The 21,700-nt window shown below is 38.3% G+C and overlaps 1 protein-coding gene across 1 annotated transcript in view; it reads right to left on the bottom strand.

Annotated features, from left to right (window-relative positions):
- The window catches only part of Btbd9 (BTB domain containing 9), a 415,087-nt gene extending 403,986 nt beyond the window's left edge, over positions 1-11,101 (bottom strand). Inside the window, exon 1 of the mRNA XM_026383694.2 lies at positions 10,953-11,101. The gene's annotated coding sequence lies outside the window, so the exon portion shown is untranslated. The remainder of the gene's footprint in view (positions 1-10,952) is intronic.
- Between the last annotated feature and the right edge of the window lie 10,599 nt (positions 11,102-21,700).

Genomic DNA, 21,700 nt, shown 5'->3' with positions numbered 1-21,700 from the left:
AAGGCCCTAGAGAAACACTGACAAGAGGTAGCAAAAAACAGTTTCTCTAGCCTTAGGAGAACTGACAAACTCTCATGGGGTGATTTCTCAATGTCAAAGGAATTACATTACCACTGAAAGAAATGGCACATAATTACTTCAATAGTTAACAAAGTATACATATTTTTATATTTAGATAATTAAACATTTAATTGAGGGTGACAGAACAATAGAGAGCCAAGGAATCAATGAAAACCATGCAAAGGCACACAAGATTATTACTCCTACAAAACACCAAACCAATTATCAGAGAGAAATTCCCCCAAGCCATCAAATATGTATGTAAATGAAGAGATGGCTCCATAGTGGTGCTTTTAATGCAGGCCAGGAAATCTTGAGTAATGTTGGTGCACATTAGTAAGGTGATGAGCCAAATTAGGAGTTAAAAAAAAAAAAAACTAGCAAATTTAAATTCTCACGATCCAAATTTGCCTATTTTAGGATAAGTTAGTATAAAGAACATCATGCCATGTACTCTGTAGGCAGTAATGTACTGATATGGAATAGCCTCCATGATATCAAGAAGAGCAAGATGCAGTATCTCTTATGTAGTTTTAAATTTTGTACCATATTCATATATTACCTCCTTAAAAAGTAATTTTAAAAAAGGTAATGAGTTCACAGTAGATGAGATATTACAAAGGGAATTTCTCCATCTGATTGTTTCAATTCTAAACTTCAGCAAGGTAACAAAACTATAGCATAAATATCAGAAGGCCTTACATAAGTGATGTTCAGGCTGTTAATATAAGACTCAAAATAAACAGAAACATGTAATTGGTTTAACTGCTTTCCAAAACACTTTCCAAAATACTTTACTACTATGTGCTAAATTTTAAGATCTGCATACCATATAGCTCAGGAATTCTATCATACACATCCACAGCAAGGTATGCTCGCAAGAAGGCCAGAGATTTTCAGTAGATAAATACATATATCAACAGGGGAATGTATAGGGAGAGAGTAGAAAGGACAAAAGAAACAGGGGTGATGCTTCTGCAAAAAACCTTTTTGACTGTGGAACCATGTTAATATTTCGCAGGCCAAAAAAGAACAACAAAAAATTTTAACAAAAATGGAGGAAGGAAAGCCTAACATAAAATACAAACAAAATCATATGAACCAAATTGTATTTCAGATGAATAACAACAATACTGAATGAAGGTAGGGGAGAAATAATTCCTGTAACCTTGGAACACACCATCTGAACTACAGGCTAACATTAAAAAAGAACACTGAACTCTAGCTAATGGATTTCTTTTTCACAGAGGAATGGGTTAGCAATTTTGAATCTATTTTCTGGGTCCATTAGAAGTTGCAAATAAATATGCTGATAAAGGGAGCTAGGTTCTCCTTGCTAGAGAAAAGAGTTACAAATAAGTAAAGCAGAATGGACAGAATAAACCCTATAGTGTAGGCCTGGAATAGGAGGTGTCAGTGTGAACTGGTGGTTTTTATAGTTGGCAATTACAAAATATAGAAATGTGTGGGATGGACAGACACACACACACACACACACACACACACACACACACACACCCTGTGTTAAAAAGGGCCTAGAAGCAATTATAAGGGTAGCTATGGACACATCTAACACTGAGATCTTGTTTCTAAATACATATACTTTTCCACCAAGGACTCCTTTCAGAAATAACTAAAAAGAATATAGACTATCTTGTATCAGAAAATAAGAAAATAGTAAAAGAATAATGGAAATATGTCACAAAGAAACAAAGCCAGCTTTAAAGGGTTCCCATTGGGCAAACCTGGGGTAATCTGAGTAAACAGACATAAGAACTAAACCCACTGAAAACGTAGGAATCCATCTATGACACTGAAGAGCTAATAATTAACTAGTCAATTAATTAACAGGGAAAGCCAATCAATAAATGTAAAGGAAATGATGAAATTAGAAAATTTGGCAACGATCATGACAATAATTCAGGAAAGAGTCAATGGATGCTAAAATTAACAGGTACAAATTCAAGGAATAACAGGAGATTTACATAGTCTCCAAGTATATCCCCAGAAGATATTACTAACAAAGGAAAAACTAGTGATTACAGTGGAGAAATCAGGCACACCATCTTAAATGATCCAAGTGAACATCCCTAATGAGACAAATAACATCATCAGCCTCTTGACATGAAACAGAAAAACACAAAACTTCACATCTATAGTGTTCCTGCCAAAAATGCATAATATGGTCCAAGGATGACCAGCAAACCTCAAATGAGAGACATTGTATCAAAACAAAACAAAACAAGGGGCAGGGTGCTGGGGCTGGGGCTCAGTGGTAGAACGTTCGCCTAGTATGTGCAAGGCGCTGGGTTCGATCCTCAGCAAAACATAAAAAAATAAATAAGGGGCTGGGGATGTGGCTCAACTGGTAGCGCGCTCGCCTGGAGTGCGTGCGGCCCGGGTTCGATCCCCAGCACCACATACCAACAAAGATGTTGTGTCCGCCGAGAACTAAAAAATAAATATTAAAAAATAAAATTCTCTAAAAATAAATAAATAAATAAAGTAAAGGTATTTTAAAAATTACAACAATCTTTAAAAAAATTTTTTTAATTAAAAAAAAAACATGGACCTACATAAAATGTCAGGTAAAGACATTTTGAAGGTAAAGAACTGTCCCAGACTAAAGGAGACCAAATGAAAGCAGACGAATGCATCTTTTTTCCTTTGTTTGTTTGTTTTGCATGACAGGTTTCTGTTGTTTTTGTTTCTATAAATAATATTCATGGATATATCAATTGGGACAACTGATGAAACATGATTAAGGCCTGTAGGTCACATAGTAGTATTTGATGATTATAATGTGGTAAAAGAATCTTCTTGATTTTAGAAAATGCGCACTGAAGGATTGGATATTTACAGTTGCAACTCAAAACAGTTCAGGGGAAACTGAGAAAAAGATAAAATAAATGTGATAAAATTTATCATTAGGAGAGATGTGGTGAAGGTTATAGGAAAATTCTTTTTACTATTCTTGCAACTTTTCTATATAGATAAGATTAGGTTAATTTTTTTGTAAAAAAGTAAGCAGACAACTGATACTAGCTGTGGGTAGAGGTAGTGAAGTTAAGATCTGATTAACATCCAAGAATTATCAAAATATAAACCTAACTCTCCTGATGAAACCAATTATGTCCTATATACACCTTCTAAGGAAAATGAGATTTGGAATATGATACATCTTACTTAAGATGTTACTCAAGAAAAAAAAAATTGTGAAGTACCCAAAGGACTTAAATATAAATTAAACGGACTCAATGAACCCTACAACCCAAAGTCACTGTGAAATTGAAACGTGTGCTTTCAGATAGTGGTTGTGCAAGTACTTTTTTTCTAGAAGTTTGAATGGTAGATCACCTTACCTAGAATGTTTAGTTAGGTTTCACATTAATTATTAAAATATTAAGTATAAATAAAATTTTATAAAAATTATACAATAGAATAAAAATGAAAGCATTCTAGTTATATCAGTACTGAAGCTAATGTTATAGATATAAAACTTCAAGGAATCCACAAATTTATGAAAACTTGCTTTATATTTTAAAAGCTATCAATTTGGGGCAGGGGGAGATACTGAGGATTGAATCCAGGGGTGCTCTAACACTGAAATACAGCCACGGCCCTTTTTTAAAATTATTTTTTATTTTCAAACAAAGTCTCACTAAGTTCCCAGGCTAGCTTTGAACTTGAGATCCTTCTGCCTCAGCCTTCCAAGCCACTGGGATTACAGGTGTGTACCACCACACCTGGCTAACTCATAATCTTAAGAGCATTTCCAGGAAATATTGTGGATATAATATTTTGTATTTTTCCAGAAAAATTCAAGCATGTGCTATAAGAAACAATATTAGCTGATAAAATAATTTCATATGAATAAAAATTTATGGTTATCTAAAAATATGTCCACATAATTATTTAAAATCCACAAATTCTTCAATCTATCCTCCAAAAATGTGGAGTCTCTAACTGCCTCATCTTGAATATAGACTGGACTTAGTGACTCACAACAAAGAGAATATAGCAGAAGTAAAAATGTATGTATTCAAAATAGAACATAAAAAGCATATGAAACTCCTGCTCTCTCTTAAATCACTGCTCTGTATAAAGACAGCAGACATGTTGTGAGGACATTCAAGCAACCCCAAGAAAGACGTGAGGCCACTGTTGACAGCCAGCAAGGAATTGAGGTCTCATGCCAACAGTCATCTAAATAGACCCTCTCAGGAGCACATCCTTCAGCCCAATGAAGCTTTCAGATGACAGCTGCAGCACTGGTCAAAAGTTTGACTATAACTCATCCATCACTCTGAGCCAGAACTACCTGGCTAAACAGCTTCTGAATGCCTCACCCATAAAAATTGTCAAATAAAAACTATTGGTTGTAAACAAGCAAGTCTGAGGATAACCTGTTAGCAACAGATAATAAATACAGTATTTAAGAGATATTCCATTTGCAGAATTATAATTTGGTAGAAATATTTGGTGTAGAATTATATAAAATTGACTGTTATTTATGAGATAATCACAGTCCATATTACCAGGAATGTAGAAAACAGGATCAAAGTGCAAGGAACGAATCAAACCAGAATAACTATAGTAGACCATAAATAGAAAACATTTATTTTATGAATAGATTTAAAAATAAACATTTTAATGGAAGAAATAGTGGTGTGGACAGAGGGAGATTAGCTGGGAAATCTCAAGTATTACATTATTTGGGGTGAGGTTTTAAGGGATTAAAAAATTCTGCATTTATTTTAAATGTCATTAGCTTGAAAACTACAGTTCCTTCTCTAGAAGCTTTTGTACTTGTCTATAAAGAAGTAGTTTATTTAGAATTGCCTGACAGTCAACTAAAAATGTTGTGCATCTCTTTACAGGAAAATCAGCTTTGGGGCCTTTAATTGTCTAGCTCCCTTTCCCTTCTATTCCTAGTTATTATCTTTGACCATTTCAGCAATTACTAAAATCCTAACTTCCTCCACAAATGTTTTATAAATCAGCAGAAATGAGATTATATTTCTCCATCAAGACATTCGCATGCTAGAACCCCATGCTGATACCAGGAATTGACATGAACTAGAAAGAGACCTGGCTTCAGAGTCCAAGTTTGGGGATGCAGCCCAGTGCCATCTCTCACTGGCCAGAAACTACAGATAAACTGTTCTCACCATTCTGGAACTGAGTTGCTTTATCAGTACAATGGAGATAATTCTTATAATAACCTTGTAAATTTAACATTAAGTAATACATAGTCAAGCATCATGGTGCATGACTGTAATCCAGTTACTCAGGAGGCAAAAGCAAAAGGATCACAAGTTCAAGCCTAGCCTCAAAAAAAAAAAAATTTAAAAGGACCAGGGATGAAGCTCAGTGTAAAACTCCCCTAGGTTCAGTCCCCATACCAAAAAACAAAACAAAAGAATTATTAAAAAAAAAAAAAAGCCTTCACATAATAGAACTACTCAGTGATTGCTAGTCATTAATGTCTCTTGTGTTAGTCAGCTTTCCATCACTGTGACAAAATACCTGAAAAAATTAAAAGCAAGAAAGATTTACTTTGGTTCATGGTTTCACATGGTTTTTATAGTCCATGGCAGGCTGTGGTGACATGATACATCACACCAGGGATTAAGTAGTGGATGAATGCTGCTCACACCTCATGGTGGCCAGGAAGCTAAGACCAAACAGGAAGGGGCCAGGATCCCAATATCCCCTTTGAAGGCATGGCCTGAATGACATACTTCCTTCTAGTAGTCCCATCTCCTAAAAGTTCGAAAACCTTCTAATAATGCCACAGGCTGGTGACCAAGCCTTTAGCGTATAGGCCTTTGGGGGGATATTTGGATATTTAAAATCTAAACTATAGCATGCTATAGTTTGGATTTCAAATATTACCCAAAGGTCCATGTGTTAAAGGCTTGGTTTCCCATCTGTGGTACCCCTGGGAGGCGGTGGAGTCTCATGGGAAGCTTTATGTCACTGGGAGCCTACTATAAAAGGGACTTTGGGACCCTAGTCTCTGTCTATCCATGATGTGCTGCCCCCTCCACTGGAAAAAAAGTAATGGGTCTACCCAATTTGGAACTTCTAAAACTGTTAGCCCAAACAAACTTTTTCTTAAGATGATTAACCTCAGGTATCTGTTTTAGTAATAGAACATTGGCTTAAAAAATGCATGGTGAGTATACCTCCCAGATCAAGAAAACAAGGACACATACCATCAGAATATTTTTGCCTCTTATATTCAGATGCAAAAGGCAGCCAAGAGATTAAAATGGAATTATAACTTGTTACAATTTCTAAAACATCAAATAGCATACAAGTTGAAATCAAAACAACACACCTAGCCACTCCACAAGTATTAAGTACCTAGTCAACACTTATATAGACTTATCATATTCTTTGTAGCACTCCAAATGTTTTCTCTTCTATGAAATTATAAATTTGATTGCAAAAAAATCTATATATCACTATAATTACCATGAAGATGGCCTCTTGAACACATAACACTGAATGAATTTGACTTCGTGTCCTCAATATCTATTCATATCATTATAGTCTTAAGTTTATAAAGTGAGGCATCTTCTCCTGACAAAATATACATGGGAACACACATTTCTCCTAACTAAAGGTAGTCTCAGGTGCCCAGAGCAATTATCCTTTCTCTGTGCTCAGCATTTCACACAATTTCTAGGGAAATAGTAAATTAATGAATACTAGCTGAGAAAATAATGAGAAAGAACAAGCACCTAGGAAACATGGTGGTGCTTGTCAAGAAGCTTCAATTTAACTCCTAAAATCTCTTTACAAATGTGTTTGTAAATTTGCACAACCACTATTTGATTTCCTTCTATAGTGAAATTCCCTTACAACTTTCTATTAGAGAATAGAGCTAATATTTGCCAGCAGTCCTCAGTATATGTGATGGGGAAGACTCAAGCAGATAATCCTTAAATTCGGATTCCTCTACATCCACATTTCTGTAATTACACTTCTTCCCGTTTCTTTCCACTGGGTTTTTCCCAATTCATCTATCTTATTGTAAACTCTCCCCAACCCTGCCTCCAGAAATGTGAAGAAATAAATGTCTGTTCTTTATAAATTATCTAGTCTCTGGTATTCTGTTATCGAAATACAAAACAGACTAACAACTGATCTAGACAAGAATGATCTAACAGATTTGACCTGAGGTCTTAACTTCAAAAGCCATGAAGTTAACTACTGCACAATATGCATTCTAGAAGGTTGCTATTCCCACAGCCTCAGTTGTCATTTACATTACAACTGTTCGTAATCTTGTAAACTCCAATTACCTAGAACCCTCAATTACCTAGTGGATCTCTCTAAACTCCTCACAGACACTTTTAAATTAACATGACTTCATTTCTTCACTCCAATGTAAACCTATTTCTTCTCCTGTATTTTTTTTAATGTAATGTCACCATAATCACCCAATTGTTCAAAGTAGACATGTCATCTTTGACTTCTCCCTCTGCCTCACCCTAGATGTCATAAAATTTAAAAATTTAACATCCAACACATCTCTGCATTCTATCCATTCCCATTCTCCTTCTGCGGGCTACCAATATAGCTCACTTACACTGTAAATGCCCTCCCTGCCAACTCTAATGCAGTCTTCTCCCAAGTGTCAATTAACTTTCTGATCTATTACTCTTTCCCATGGCTCTCTGTGCCAATTGGAGAGAGGGGCCAATCCCTAGACTTTCAGGATGGAGTTGAAGATTCCCCCCATAACTTGACTGCAAAAACATGTCTTTACTTTCTTTCATCACTTATAGTAGTATCACTACTGTCATACATCAAGCCTACAAGAAACAACTCAGGATATTTCAAAAAATAAACCATTCTATTTTGATCTTCAGCAACACTGTGCTGACCCCTCTGCCTGGAATGTTGTCTTTCCCTTTACATGTGGCAAAATTCTACTTAATCTTCATCCTCTTTTCTTAAAGCTTTCCCTGACTATCAATTATTATCCCCAAATGATCTCTCTATTCCCCCAGCACTTTATTCATTCCAAAACTGTTTAACTAATCACAACATGGATGACTAGTGATTGATCTCTGATGAACACTTGCACGTCAGGGGGAATACTGTGTCTTATTCATCTATATCTTCCCAATGCCCAACAGCATGGCGAATCATACCCAGCACCCAATAAATATTTGCTGAGTCATTAAATAATTCAACATTGCTGTGAAACTTTACACATCTTGGTTAGCAATTCAATTGCAAGTTTACACACCACTCAAAAGAATTTTCAATAAAAATGGCATAAATAAAGACTAAAGGTTCAATATTCAGCAGCAGCATCTTTATTGTCAAATCTTTCTATCAATATTTTTGAGTATCCTCCTTCAGATTGACTCCTTTCCCAATAATATTTATTGTTGTTGTTGTTGTTGTTGTCTGTTTTTGTAGGATCAGCAGTAACTACAAGCCTCGAAGGCCACTATGAGATATAATCCCAAGTGAAACTGTGTCCCTAAGTATGGCTGGATAACTACTTTGGGTATATCATTTCAGTAAATTTACAATAGAAGCGTAAGTACAATCAGGTAGGTTTCAGAAACAGAGACATGTGCTGGTGACTACCTAAAATACATGCGCATTAGTGAGCCTTTATTCCAATTCGTAATCAAAATCTAAACTATGTATAACAACCTGATACTACTTTGAGTAGAATATCCTTTAAGAATAACACTTATTTTTATCTTAACTTTACTCTAATACAACCCCCACTCCATCTAGCATGCAGGCTCTATCTTGTTAATCAATGGGATGTTGATAAGACTGCCTTATCTTTAACACTTTCCCTTCCCACCCTGTTGAACCTTATCTCTATATTAGTCCCCTGAGAACTTCTGCTCTAGCCATATAAGTCTCCTCAATATATTCTCCCAATAACCAAATTCACATCAACTTCTCAGCATATGATTTTGGATCTCTTTTCTAATTCAAATTTTTACACTTCTTTCAAAGATCAACTCAAGCCAGGTATGGTGGTGCACACCTGTAATCCCAGTGACTGGAAAGACTGAGGCAGGAGTATTGCAAGTTCCAGAACAGCCCCAACAACTTAGTGATACCCAAAGCAATGTAGGGAGACCCTGTCTCAAATTTAAAAATGTAAAGGTCTGGGGATGTGGCTTGGTGGCTAAGACCCCTGGGTTCAATCCCCAGTAGCAAAAATAAATAAGTAAATAACAAAGACCAGCTCAAATCTTACTTCTTCCAAAGAGTTCTGTAAATCAGACCACATGTTTTATCTTTTCTAAATCTTCATTGTACTTATAGTTCTCACATCACAGTTTGGGTTCATAATTCTTTTTTATATACCTGCTTTCTTTTACTAGCTGGACTGTTTGCTCTTGAAGGAAAAGTGCCAGGTCTTCATATCATTTGCAACCCCACAATCTTCCTCCCATAGCTAGCATAACACTGGAGAGATGGGGCACATGTATTAAGTACACAAAGGACTGCACAAAATGTTTTCTGTATAGATAAACCACTTAGGCAGAGTGTGATACATAACAAATATGTGCCTACTCTGTGGCAAGTACTTGTCTATGTGCTGGAGATATGGCAAAGAAGAAAACAGGCAATTCCTGTTCTAAAAGGTACTGGAGTTCAGAGAGGAAAGTTTTAATTCAGAGTACTTTTAAGTATTACCAAACAAGGTTTACTGGTTCCAAGACATAAGAATCTCGGGTAACATAACTCTTTACAGATCCTGTGTTATGAAACTTAATTGCAGAATTTTAGTGAAAACTTAATATTCCCCAAATTTCTTGCACAAATATTGATTAAATTTCAGTAGACTATCTTTTACAGATTATAGGCAATGCCTTAGTTACAGAAAAAAACTGACTTCTTTTCTATCTTCAATGCTCCCCTCTTCCTAAGGATGGCAATTACAACCACCACACAACTACCTACGAAGGAGTCAGGCCCACTGAGAAGAGAGCACTGGGCTGATGATCCGCTGCACCTCTACACTCCAGCTTCTCCAATCAAGCCCACACGTTGAACAGAATCTCTGTTTTCCACCTGGTAAATAGCAAGCCTGTACTTCTTTGAGGAAAAATAACAACAAAAATAATGCTTCCATACTTTCTTGGCCTTAATAATGACAAAAGCACACATGGGTCTGGGAAAAGTAACAGCAGATTTAACTCCATGGAAAGGAAGTAACAACTGAGGATGCGTTTCAGCCCCTTGGCCTCAAAATCTGTAACAACACCGAGATAAAATGCCAGGGAAGCACGTGGACACACACGTGAGGTTGGAAAGTGCAGGCAACAGGTTGGCCTTAGGTATGTACACTGACAGGTCGCCTTCCCCAGGTCGTGGGTGTGTCTGACGCTCACGCAGGCACTGATTCACAACTCTCTCCATAACAACCGGCTCCCACTCGGAGATGCGACAGGGCAGGGGAGATGCAGGCCCCAGCAGTCCCAGACTTTCCCAGCCCCAACCCTGGGGGCCTCGGGTGTCGCCTCCCGTGGGTCTTGAGCCAGTGCTCCTAAGGCAGGATGCGAGGCTGCTGGGGAACCTGGGCTTCTAATTCTAACTCCTCAGTTTGGAAGCCAGACCGAGCCACCTTGAAACCCCAGACACCTACTCCCCACTACACTTTACAGGACTAGGAGTTTCCACCGACCTCCTACTACCGCTTCCCGGGAGCCGGGGTCTGGAACTGACCCTCGTCAGCCTCCGTCCACGCTCCTTCCCCGCCCCCGGAAAAAAGCGGCAGAGGGCGGGAAGCGGCGCGCGCGGGTACGGTGGGGGCGCGCGTTCCCGCGCCCCGGGCCCGCGCAGCAGGTGCGGCCAGGCCCCACCTCCCATTCGAAGCCCTGGCTACTCACCCCAACGATGTTCCTCTGCGACCTAGTCGCCCCCACAGACGCCTCTTCCGCTAGCTGCGCGCCCGCCTCGCAGCCACCGCCCCCTAAGTCGCTGCCGTCGCTGCCGTCCTCGGTGCCGTCCTCGCTGCCGCCGCCGCCGCCGCGGCGCGCGTCCGATTTCACGCACACCGCCGTGGCCGCGCACGCGCCTCTGCGCGCTGGCGTCACTTAGCAACCGACCGTTCTCGGGTGGGCTAACCGCCGGGGTTTAGGCCCCCAGGGGCTTCGGGCGGGTTCTGCGGCTTTCCTCCACCGCCCAGACCCGCTGCCCCGGCTGAGCAGGGCCCCCCAGGGTGTGGCCACCCTGCGGGCACCTGGCTCCGGGTAAGTCACGTCACCACACGTCACTGTATAGCGTCACCGGTGCGCGTCACTGCGGAGGGGAAGGTCCAGGGCACCTGTGGACGGAGCAGTGGCCTCGTCCGGACCGGCGCGGACCTGATCGGCAAGTTCTTCCAGATGCTGGAACATTCTCCAAGAGTGGGACCCGAAGGGGCTGAGTGACATTCGTTAACTTAGCAGCAGGGTGTGATGGCCCGAGCCTTGAATTGCCATGCCTCAGAGTCCTCGTTCTGTAAGTGGGAATTATAATATCCGTCCCGCCCACACTAGAAAGTTTTGAGGCTAAAACGGAATAGTGTATGCGGAGACACTATGTAAAGGATGAAACCCACTTCACTTTACTTTCTCATGAGAAGACTGTAGCGCAAGAGAAGTGGAGAGTGTGGACCTTGCATTCACTGAAATCTGCAAGCAAATTAGATGTGAGCCTGGCTGATATTGGAGAATCAGTTCCCCTTGGAAGTTACTTCCTTCAGGGCAAGGTGGGGGCAGGGATCTGGGGAGACTAATTAGGAAAGACTTAATTCCAGGAAAAGGAGTAAATGTAGGAAGTGAAAATAGTCGGGAAAACCAAGGCTTGGGCCAGGGATACCCAGTTTGAGGCCATTGCAGTCCTTAAGACAAGAAGTGTTGAGAACCTTAACTAAGGCATTGGCAGTGGGAATGCAGAGGAAGGGAACACTGTTCTTGGTACAATTGTCAGCACTGGGTAGAGGATAAACGGATAATTCTAGTTTAGGTGCTGGAGTAGATACTAGCAAGATGGGAAGAAAGTGTCTAATATACTACATAGTGACGATGACCTGTGAGATAGGATGATGAGTTCAGATGTAGATCTGTTTTGGAAACACTTATTCCACTCTCCTTCCATAGGGAACAGCATCCATTAGTATAATACTTCTGGCTTCTCCCTGCCTGGATCCCCAACTCACTCCTCCCTGGAAAAGTGATTTCCTGATTGATGAACTTAAAAAGAGAAACAGTTCTCTCAAAAGAGAGTTGTCTTGGCCTGGGGTTGTGGTTCAGCTAGACCGCAGGCCTAGCACATGTGAGGCACTGAGTTCACCCTCCGCACCACATAAAAATAAATAAATAAAGGTTATTGTGTCCACCTATACTAAAACAAAATTAAAGAAAAGAGTTGCCTTCAGGGAACTGTCCTGTGTTCTCTTCTCTCTTCTGCAGGGGCAAGGGCTAGTGGTAAAGTTTTCTAGGCCAGAGCTACAAAGCAAGTAAGCCTGTTTATTTCCAGAGTATAACATAAGGAAACTGTCCACAGGTGATATCAGATATCTGCTTTGTCAATTCTGTTATACAGGAAAATGGGCCCACAATGGTGACTGCATCTTAATCTCCAGAACCTGTGAATATGTCACCTGGTGTGGCGAAAAGTCTTCAAATACAGGGAGATTATACTGAATGAATGGCTGGGCTACAGGCAGAAATGTCAGAAAAGGAGAAGGAAGCAAAGGTCAGAGAAACAGATTTGAAAATGCTTCACTGTCTACCTCCAAGATAGATCCAAGGAGGGCTAGGAGTGTAGCTCAGTGGTAGAGTGCTTGCCTCACCCAAGCGCAAGGACCTGGTTTTGATTCTCAGGTGCAGGGGGGGAAGGGATATCCAAGGTATATAGACATCCTTGAAAAGGCAAGGAAATGTAGTTTCCCTGGAGCTCCCAGAAGGAGTACAGTCCTGTCAACACTTTGATTTTAGGACTTCTGACCTCTAGAACTTTAAGATAAAAATTTATATGGTTTTAAGCCACTAAGTTTGTAGTCATGTGTTACAACAGTGGGAAGCTAGCAATAATAAAGATGGTAGTTGGTTTCATCTAGAAAAGAAGGGTACAATTTATTAGGCCCCCTATGAACTATAATAGTGTGAATGTGACCTGAGGGAGGCAACCTCCACATTTTAGAGGGAAATATCCAATAAACAAATTCTTCAGGTCTATGAATTAGGAAAGAACTTGGATTAAAGTAAACCAGATGTGGAGAACATGAACTTATAATTGTTCAGTTAATCCATAGGCATTGATGAGATCAATCAGGGAGAAAATATAAAATTGTATGAGATTCATTTGCTTATAACAGCACACAACAAATCCCATTCAGATCATTTCAAAAACCTTGTAAGTCAATATATTGATATGCCAACTTCTATCCAGATTCTATGACTGTCACACAGTCATAGAAACTCACATTTTGGGAAAAAAAAAAACACATACGTATAGTAGTTGCCATAGTTATTTTTCTTTAAAAATCAAGGTATAAATATAACTATAATGCAGTATACCAGGTGCTTTAATAGAATATGGACGAGGCAAAATGAGGGTTGTATAAAGTGATTCAGAAAGGGACCATTCCGTTCTGCCTAGTGAAGTCAGGAATATTGAACGGATTTCCTACACTGTCAGGTAGACACAGGACACCTCAAAAATGGACAAGAATATATGAAAGCATGAGTATGAAAAAGGCCAGGAGAGCTGTGCTAAGCCAGTGATATCACTTAACATTCCTTCCAAGTAGTTTGGTTGTAATCTGAATAAATGTTTAATTTTAAAAAAAAATTTTAAAACTTAAATTTTTTTAATTGAGAAAATGGCCACAAATGAGAGTTGAATGCAAGAGTACTTTATTTTTTCATAAGCTCCAAGAGGAAACATTCATGGTTATAAATGCCATGTTTTGGTACTTTGCTTATCTAATCTTTATATATTGTCACATTTAATTTCTCAAGCATTAGCTTATTATATCAGCCATTGACATAGCTCAGTATTAGCAAATGGAAAATAAAATTTAAGTTATTTGGCCAAGGTCAAAACTATTAAGTAGCAGGCTGAAATTTAGACCTAGCACAGGTGTCCTCTCTCCAGAAAGCCTTCCCTTGAATCCTTAGTTGATTTAAGTGCCTGTCCTCTGACTATGAGCATAATGTATTTTCACTGTGGCATTTACTTCAGTAATAGTGATGCTTGCTGTGTGCCAAGTACATAATTCCTGTACCTGTTCTGTTACCTGAGTTTAAATGTGCTATGGGCATTCACTCATTTAAACTTTGTAACAGCCCTTAGAAGCACCACATAGAAAGACCACAGAGTGATAGCATATACAACAACCCTACTGTTTATCACAGTATTTTATAAATGAAGGGCTTAGGATGTGGCTCAGTGGGAGAGCACTTGCCTGGCATGTTTAAGGCCCTGGGTTCGATCCCCAGCACCAGGACCAAAAAAAGAAAAAAAAAAAAAAAAAAAAGGAAAGGCTAAATAGTCACTCAGAGTCACTGCAGAATTAATAAGTGATGGAGCCAGATTCAGATCTAGATAGTTAGATGCTAGAATCCATGCTCTTAACCTCCATTCTGCTACCTACAGACCATGTACCCTCTGCTTACATGAGGGATTCTAGAAAACAGCTCACAGAACTTACTGATGTATTTACTGTAGGGTTGTTGTATATGATATTTCTCTGTGGTCCTTCTATGAACGCAAAAGAATTTTTTCTGAGTAAAAAGTCATGAAATATTTGGCTACTCTTGAGTAATAGATGTTCTTTCTCTTCATAAGCAATAGGATTATATAACAGGCTGTTCTTCCCTTTTCGCTTTGCTAAGAAGCTCTGCATAAATGTGTTGACTCAGTGTTTGTAACTGAGTGGCTTGTTCTGCATACTGTGTTCTGTTTTTTTTTTTTTATTACTCAGCCTTCCATTGCTATAACAAAATATCTGAGCTTATCATCTTATAAAGAGAAAATATTTATTTTGGCTCACAGTTTTGGAAGTTTCAACCAATGATCAATTAGCGCTATTGTTTGGGGCCTAGACTGAGGCAGTATATATGGCAGGAGTGTGTGGTGGAGCTAAACAGCTTGCCTCGTGACCAGGAAGCAAAAAGAGAACAAGGAAGGCATCAGGGTTCCCCAACGCCCTTCAAAGGCATGCTTTCAGTGACCTAAAGACTTTCCACTCAGCCCCCCTCCTAAGGGTTCTACATCTACCAAAAGTGCCACCCTGGGGACCAAAACTTTAGTACATGGGCCTTCAGGGGACATTCAAGATCCAAACTACAGCAACTGGTTTGAAATTTTTCAAAATAAATAGTTGGAAATAATAATGTAAACTTTTCTTATTTTATTTTTTTATTTTTTTTAAACAGAGAGAGAGAGGGAGAGAATTTTTTAATATTTATTTTTCAGTTATCGGTGGACGCAACATCGAACCCAGGCCACACGCATGCCAGGCGAGCGTGCTACCGCTTGAGCCACCTCCCCAGCCCCTAAACTTTTCTTATTTTAAAAGTAGCAAACATAAGCCTTGTTTTAAAAAGGATATGTGCAACTTTGATTTTTTCATGTTTTGATTCTGAATAAAAACTAGTTTGAGGTTAAATTGAATGTGTTAAATATAGAATCTCAGTTCTTAAAAAATCAAGACTACTGCATGACCTTGAAAGTCCAGATTAACTGAATTGTTGGCCAGACAGATCAGAAAGTATTTCAAATAGCATAAAATAGCCTAATTGTGGCACTTCTAGTTTTTTACTTATATCTAAATAATTTGAAACCACTTTTGGGTTATTTGTACACATACTTTAGAGATAAGAAGGTCCATTATCTTCTATATGCTGGTGATATTTTATTATGATGAATAATATTGTGATGAATATAGTTGATCTTATTGCTTACTGTTTATCAGAAAGAATGAATTAAGACCTGTTCCCAAACTAAAACTATTAACATGTCCTTGGATTTAATTGACTCAGATCCAATAACTAAAACCCAGGTTAAGTTCTTTACTTAAGGGTATGTTTTGCAAGTAATTCTTCAGGTAGATTTACTGGCAGTTGTTTTGCTAAAAGCTATATATTTCAGGACAGCAGTATTCAGGTTTTTCTATAGTCGGAATGAGAAACTAAAAATTTCTTCTTTGAAAATATTTTAGTGCACATTCTCATCATTCTTCAACAGGGCATTTGAATGTCCAGCAGCCCAGGCCGGTAGGCAAGTGCTCTGTACTCATTGTTGCTGTGTCATATAATAATAGAAGCTTCCGGCTGCTGCGGTTGTAACTCAGTGGTAGAGCACTTGCCTAACACATGTGAGGCACTGGGTTAAATACCACATAAAAATAAATAAAATAAAGGTATTGTGTCCCTCTACAACTAAAAGAAGAAGAAGGAGAAGGAGAGGAAGAAGAGGAGGAGGAGGAAGCATCCATCGATGCCAGACTTGAAATCAGTTGATCTCTAAATATTGGTAACTTATGTGAACTCTAAAAAAGAAAAAAAAAAGTTTGAGTTTGCAGGCATACTGCTTTATGAGTTAGAACTTAATGGTCTTCAACATTTGCTTTATTCTTATTTGCAAAGAGTTGATTTTAAAGGAAAATCCTGGATTACATGGGGGAGGAGGAGCTCCCTCTATCTACTACCATATGTTCCTATTAAGAGGACAGTCTTAATGAGGTGACTCACTCTTCACAAAAGGCAGTGAACACCCTACCATCTGCTGATCTCATTACTGAAATCTGAGCAATATGTATCTGCCTTTAGCCACACAATAGGAACCAGTCCATCAGAAAACTGCATACTTAGCCAAATTGTCCTGAGTTCACATATTCAGAAACCTTCTCATCCCCTTTCAGGAGTGTTCTGTTGACTTGTTTGAGTCTTGGCTTCTTCTGCTTATATTAAGAAATTGTAGAAGGAAGGAACAGTTTCACAAAACCCACTAGTACCTTTCCTGTAAAGGTGTTTCTCTGCACTTGATCACTTTATGTTGCTTATCAGAAGTGCCACAAGAGAATTTTTTTTTCAGAGCCAAGTGTTATGAAATGCCTGGATATCCTTGTGTAACTGATGTATATTCCTTACAGACAAGTGAATGTGTAACTGAATTCGTTTCCCTTTTCACCTTGGCTACCACAAAACTCTGACCTAAATTTGTAGCTCAACTTCAGTTCCTGGGTAGAACCTGTGTCTACATATCTGCATTCTAATCTGTTCCCTGGTCTGAATTTTCTCTTTAAATTTGGGGTATCTCTTGCTCTGATTTATATATTATTTTAAAATTCTGTGTGAAATTGCACTAGTCATCTCAAATTATAGAAAAAGCTGGGAAATTAATGGTAAATATGCCTATAACTTTCTTATGCCTAATTGTTTGCCCTCCGTTCGGGCAGGAGTTAAACACTCTTCCATGCTGACAAAAATGTTTCTTTATGAGTTCTCCAGGGTTTATAAGAGATAAATAAGAGAACAATGAATTACTTTCAAAGGATTCTTAATGTTGTTGCAACTCTTTAACTTTGCAATATCTTTAACTTTGATATTTTTCCCCCTTTGGAGAGAGATGGATAGGTGAAATAATAGTTGACAAGCTTAAGTTGGAAACTTAAGGTCCCAAGTTCTTTAATCATATAATTTTCTCAATTCTTTCAGTATTCTCTTCTGGTAGGCCTGGATTTGAAGAATTAGCCTCTGTATAATTTAAGTCATATTCTGTGTTTTAACCTCCTTTCTACCTCACATATTAGTGATCCCATTGTATTTGCTAGTATATGTCCACATATACACTTTATTTTTTTTTTCCACATACACACTTTAAAACTGAAGGTACATGGAAGGGCTAAAGGCAGTGTTCATTGTTGTCTTAATACATCTTTTATATTTGGGAAGCTGATGGCTGAAAGTTAATTGAATGTGATGACCATTTTTACACGTTATCATCATATGCCAATCTATGATTTAATATTTTAATTCTATTATTACTTGAGAATAAGACAATAAAGCTGCTTTGTAAATGTAAGGTAAACATTAAAATATTTCACAATTTCCTGTAATCCTGTTTGGGCATTTCTTCATTTTTTTTTCCTTTTTTTAATATTTTTTAGTTTTAGGTGAACACAATATCTGTATTTTTATGTGGTGCTGAGAAACGAACCCAGTGCCTCACGCATGCTAGGTGAGTGCGCTACCACTTGAGCCACAACCCCAGCCCCCATTTCTTCATTTCTTAATATGCCAAGAACCTAAAACATGGAAATAGCCTACACTTGTTTCCTATTTCAGTTTTCACTTACTGGGTCACTTTGATCTAGGCACTGAGGAGATATATAAAGATTTTTGAACTAAAGGAACTAACAGTCTGAACTTCACTGTCCCATGTTAGCCTCTGTCCACATTTGGCTATTTAAATGTTTATTTATTTATTTATTTTTAGTTGTAGTTGGACACAAAACCTTCGTTTTATGTATGTATTTATTTGTTTTTATGTGGTGCTGAGGATCGAACCCAGGACCTTGCTCGTGCTAAGCAGACGCTCTGCCGCTAAGTCACAACCCTAGCCCCCACATGTGGCTATTTAAAATTAAGTTAAAAATTCAGTTCCTCAGCCATACTAAACACATTTCATGAACTCAGTAGCCACAATAGCTACTGTGTTAAACAATGCATGTATAAAACACTTCTCTCATTGCAGAAAAGTTCTGTTGGATTGTCCTAGTCCAAGGCCATGTGAGAATCATATGGTAGAGCAAAATAAATTCAGATGGAGAAAAATCATGTATAAAGTGCGCAGAAGAATGACTTTGGGCATGTCGATGCCTACTGCCAGAGAGCCTCATTTCCTGGGTGGCACGGGAGTCTATATTTTTAACAAACATCCCATGTTTTGATGGAGGAGGTATGTGGGCTACTTGAAAAAATCAAGTTAAGGTAAGTGGAAAGGTATTTTGGATTATCAGGTTTGTTTATATGGGAATAGGAAGGAGAAGTTCTATTCTGGTTTGATAGAAGGAAAGTAAAATCAAAGACCAACCAAAAGACTAGAGAATGGTTTCTAAAACCTTTGACAGAAAAAGGGGTAAGGCAAATAATCCAAAAGAAAAAATGGGCAAGGAACTAAACAAGCCTTACGTAAACTGGAAAATACAAATTGCTTAAAAATATGACAGTTTTACTTGTCCTGAGGAAAACCCAAATCAAATGGGGGAGTGAGTTTTCACACCTTTCTTGGAAAGTAATCTGTTGCCATCTCCTATAATTAAAAATGCACTTACTCATAGATCTTCCAAAGAGTGTATTCTCCTTTCTTCACAAAAAAAAAAAAAAAAAATCCCAGCATGCAAACACATACATGTAAGGACATTTAATGTAGCACTGTTTGCAATAAAAAATTAGAAACATCAATAGGGAAATGAAGAATGAATTATGAAACATCCATACCATGTATTTAAAAGAATGACATCTATAAATATTGACCTGTAATGATGTAATGTGATAAATTACTAAGACTAGAAAAGCTTGATGTCATCTTTGTAGAAAAAACTAAAGGAAAATGTGTTTGTTTCCTATGATTACTATAACAATCTGCCGTGTGCTTCATGGCCCAAAACTAAAACATATTTATTCTCATGCAGTTATAAATGACTAGAAACTCAAAGTCCCAGATTTGCTGGGCCAAAATCAAAGTAAGGCCACACTCTCTCCACAGGTTATGGGGAGAATCCATTCCCTGCCTCTTCCAGCTTCTGGTTTCTGCCAGCATCCCTTGACTTGTGGTCATATCACTCGTCTATGTAATTGTCATCATATCACCTTTTCCTATTCTGTGTCAAATTGTTCTCTACCTCTTCCTTTCAAGGACACTTATGATTTGCATTAGTATCCACCAGGATTATCTCCCATGTCACACTCATTAGTTACATCAACAGTGATCCTTTATGCATGTAAGACAACATTCACAGGTTCCAGACATTAGGATCTGGATGTCTTTGGAGACCATTTTTCAGCCTACCACAACATGTTTGTAAACTTAAGAATAATGTCAAAGGATACCAAATTGTTAGCATTAGTTTCTTTAAGATGGAGAAGAAATTAACTTTTTTTTTTAGTATATACTTTGATTTATTAAAAATAAAGTTGTGGGATCAGGCATGGTGGCGCATGCCTGTAAGCCCAGCAGCTCAGGAGGCTGAGGCAGGAGAATCCCAAGTTCAAAACCAGCCTAGCAAGGTCCTACACAACTAGTAAGACCCTATCGCAAAAAAATAAAATGGGCTGGGGATGTGGCTCAGTGGTTAAGCACCTCTAGGATCAATCCCTAGTACAAAAAACTTCTGGGGCTGGAAATGTAGTTCAGTGGTAGAGTGCTTGCTTACCATGTGGAAGGCTCTGTGTTTGATACACAGCACCACCAAAAATGATATAACAAAGTAGAAGTAAAAGAAGAGCAAAATTTTCAAGTAAATACAAATAAAGAAGCAGAGGTGGTAATATTAATTTCAGGTATAGTGGAATCCAAGATGACATATGTTTCTTAGAATTGGATGTGCCAGATACACTAATAATAATATCAAGTTGGTGGATTTTAGTTAAACCTTCAATGAACTTGATTTAATAACAAAATAACATACTTGTTCAAGAAAAATTCACAAAAATCAGTCATATACTGTTCACAAAGAAAATTTCAAAAAGAAGAAAAAATACAGTCTGCTTGGTGTGGTGGTGCACACCTGTAATCCCAGAAGCTTGGGAGATTGAGGCGAGAGGATCATGAGTTCAAAGTCAGCCTCAGCAATTTAGCAAGTCCCTAAGCAACTCAGCAAAACCATGTCTCTAAATAAAATACAAAGAAGGGCTGGGAATGTGGCTCAGTGGTTAAGTACCTCTGGGTTCAATCCTCAGTCCAAAAAAAAGATATAGTTCATGTTCTCTAGCCACAAGGCAATAAAACTAGAATTAATAGTTTAAAAGCTACCAAGAACTGGAGGGAAATAATATAGACAGCAGAATACATCAGACACTAGAAAGGCAATATGTCAATCAATGGAAGGGTAACTGATGTGATACAGCAATCTGTATACGGGATAAAATTGGGAGTTCATAACTCATTTGAATCAAACTGTGAAATATGATGTATGAGGAACTATGTAATGTTTTGAACGACCAACAATAAAAAAAAAAAAGAACTGGAGGGATATAGCTCATTGGTACACTAGAAACAGTATGCATGGGTTCAATCCCTACCACCCCTCACCAAGCAAAAAAGCAAAATAAAATTCATCTTTTTAAGCTAATGAGGAAATAAAAATTGAACTTATAAAAGAACAGCCGTGGGTGCCTTATATACAAAAGCTGTCTTATGCCAGGCATGGTGGCACAGAAAGCTGAGCTAGGAGGATGGAAAGTTCAAGGCCAACCTGGACAATTTAGCAAGACCCTGTCTCAAAGTGAAAAGGGTTTGGGATATAGCTCAGTGGTAGAGCACTTGACTAGCATGTGTGAGGCCTTGGATTCAATCCCCAGTACTGCAAAGAAAAGAAACTGTCTTATGTGATCAAAACAGTTCTCAGACAAGAATGTTT

This window comes from Urocitellus parryii, chromosome 8 (assembly GCF_045843805.1).
Source record: "Urocitellus parryii isolate mUroPar1 chromosome 8, mUroPar1.hap1, whole genome shotgun sequence".
Lineage (NCBI taxonomy): Eukaryota > Metazoa > Chordata > Mammalia > Rodentia > Sciuridae > Urocitellus > Urocitellus parryii.
Note: the sequence above shows the minus strand (reverse complement) of the source record. Positions and strands in the feature narration are given on the sequence as shown.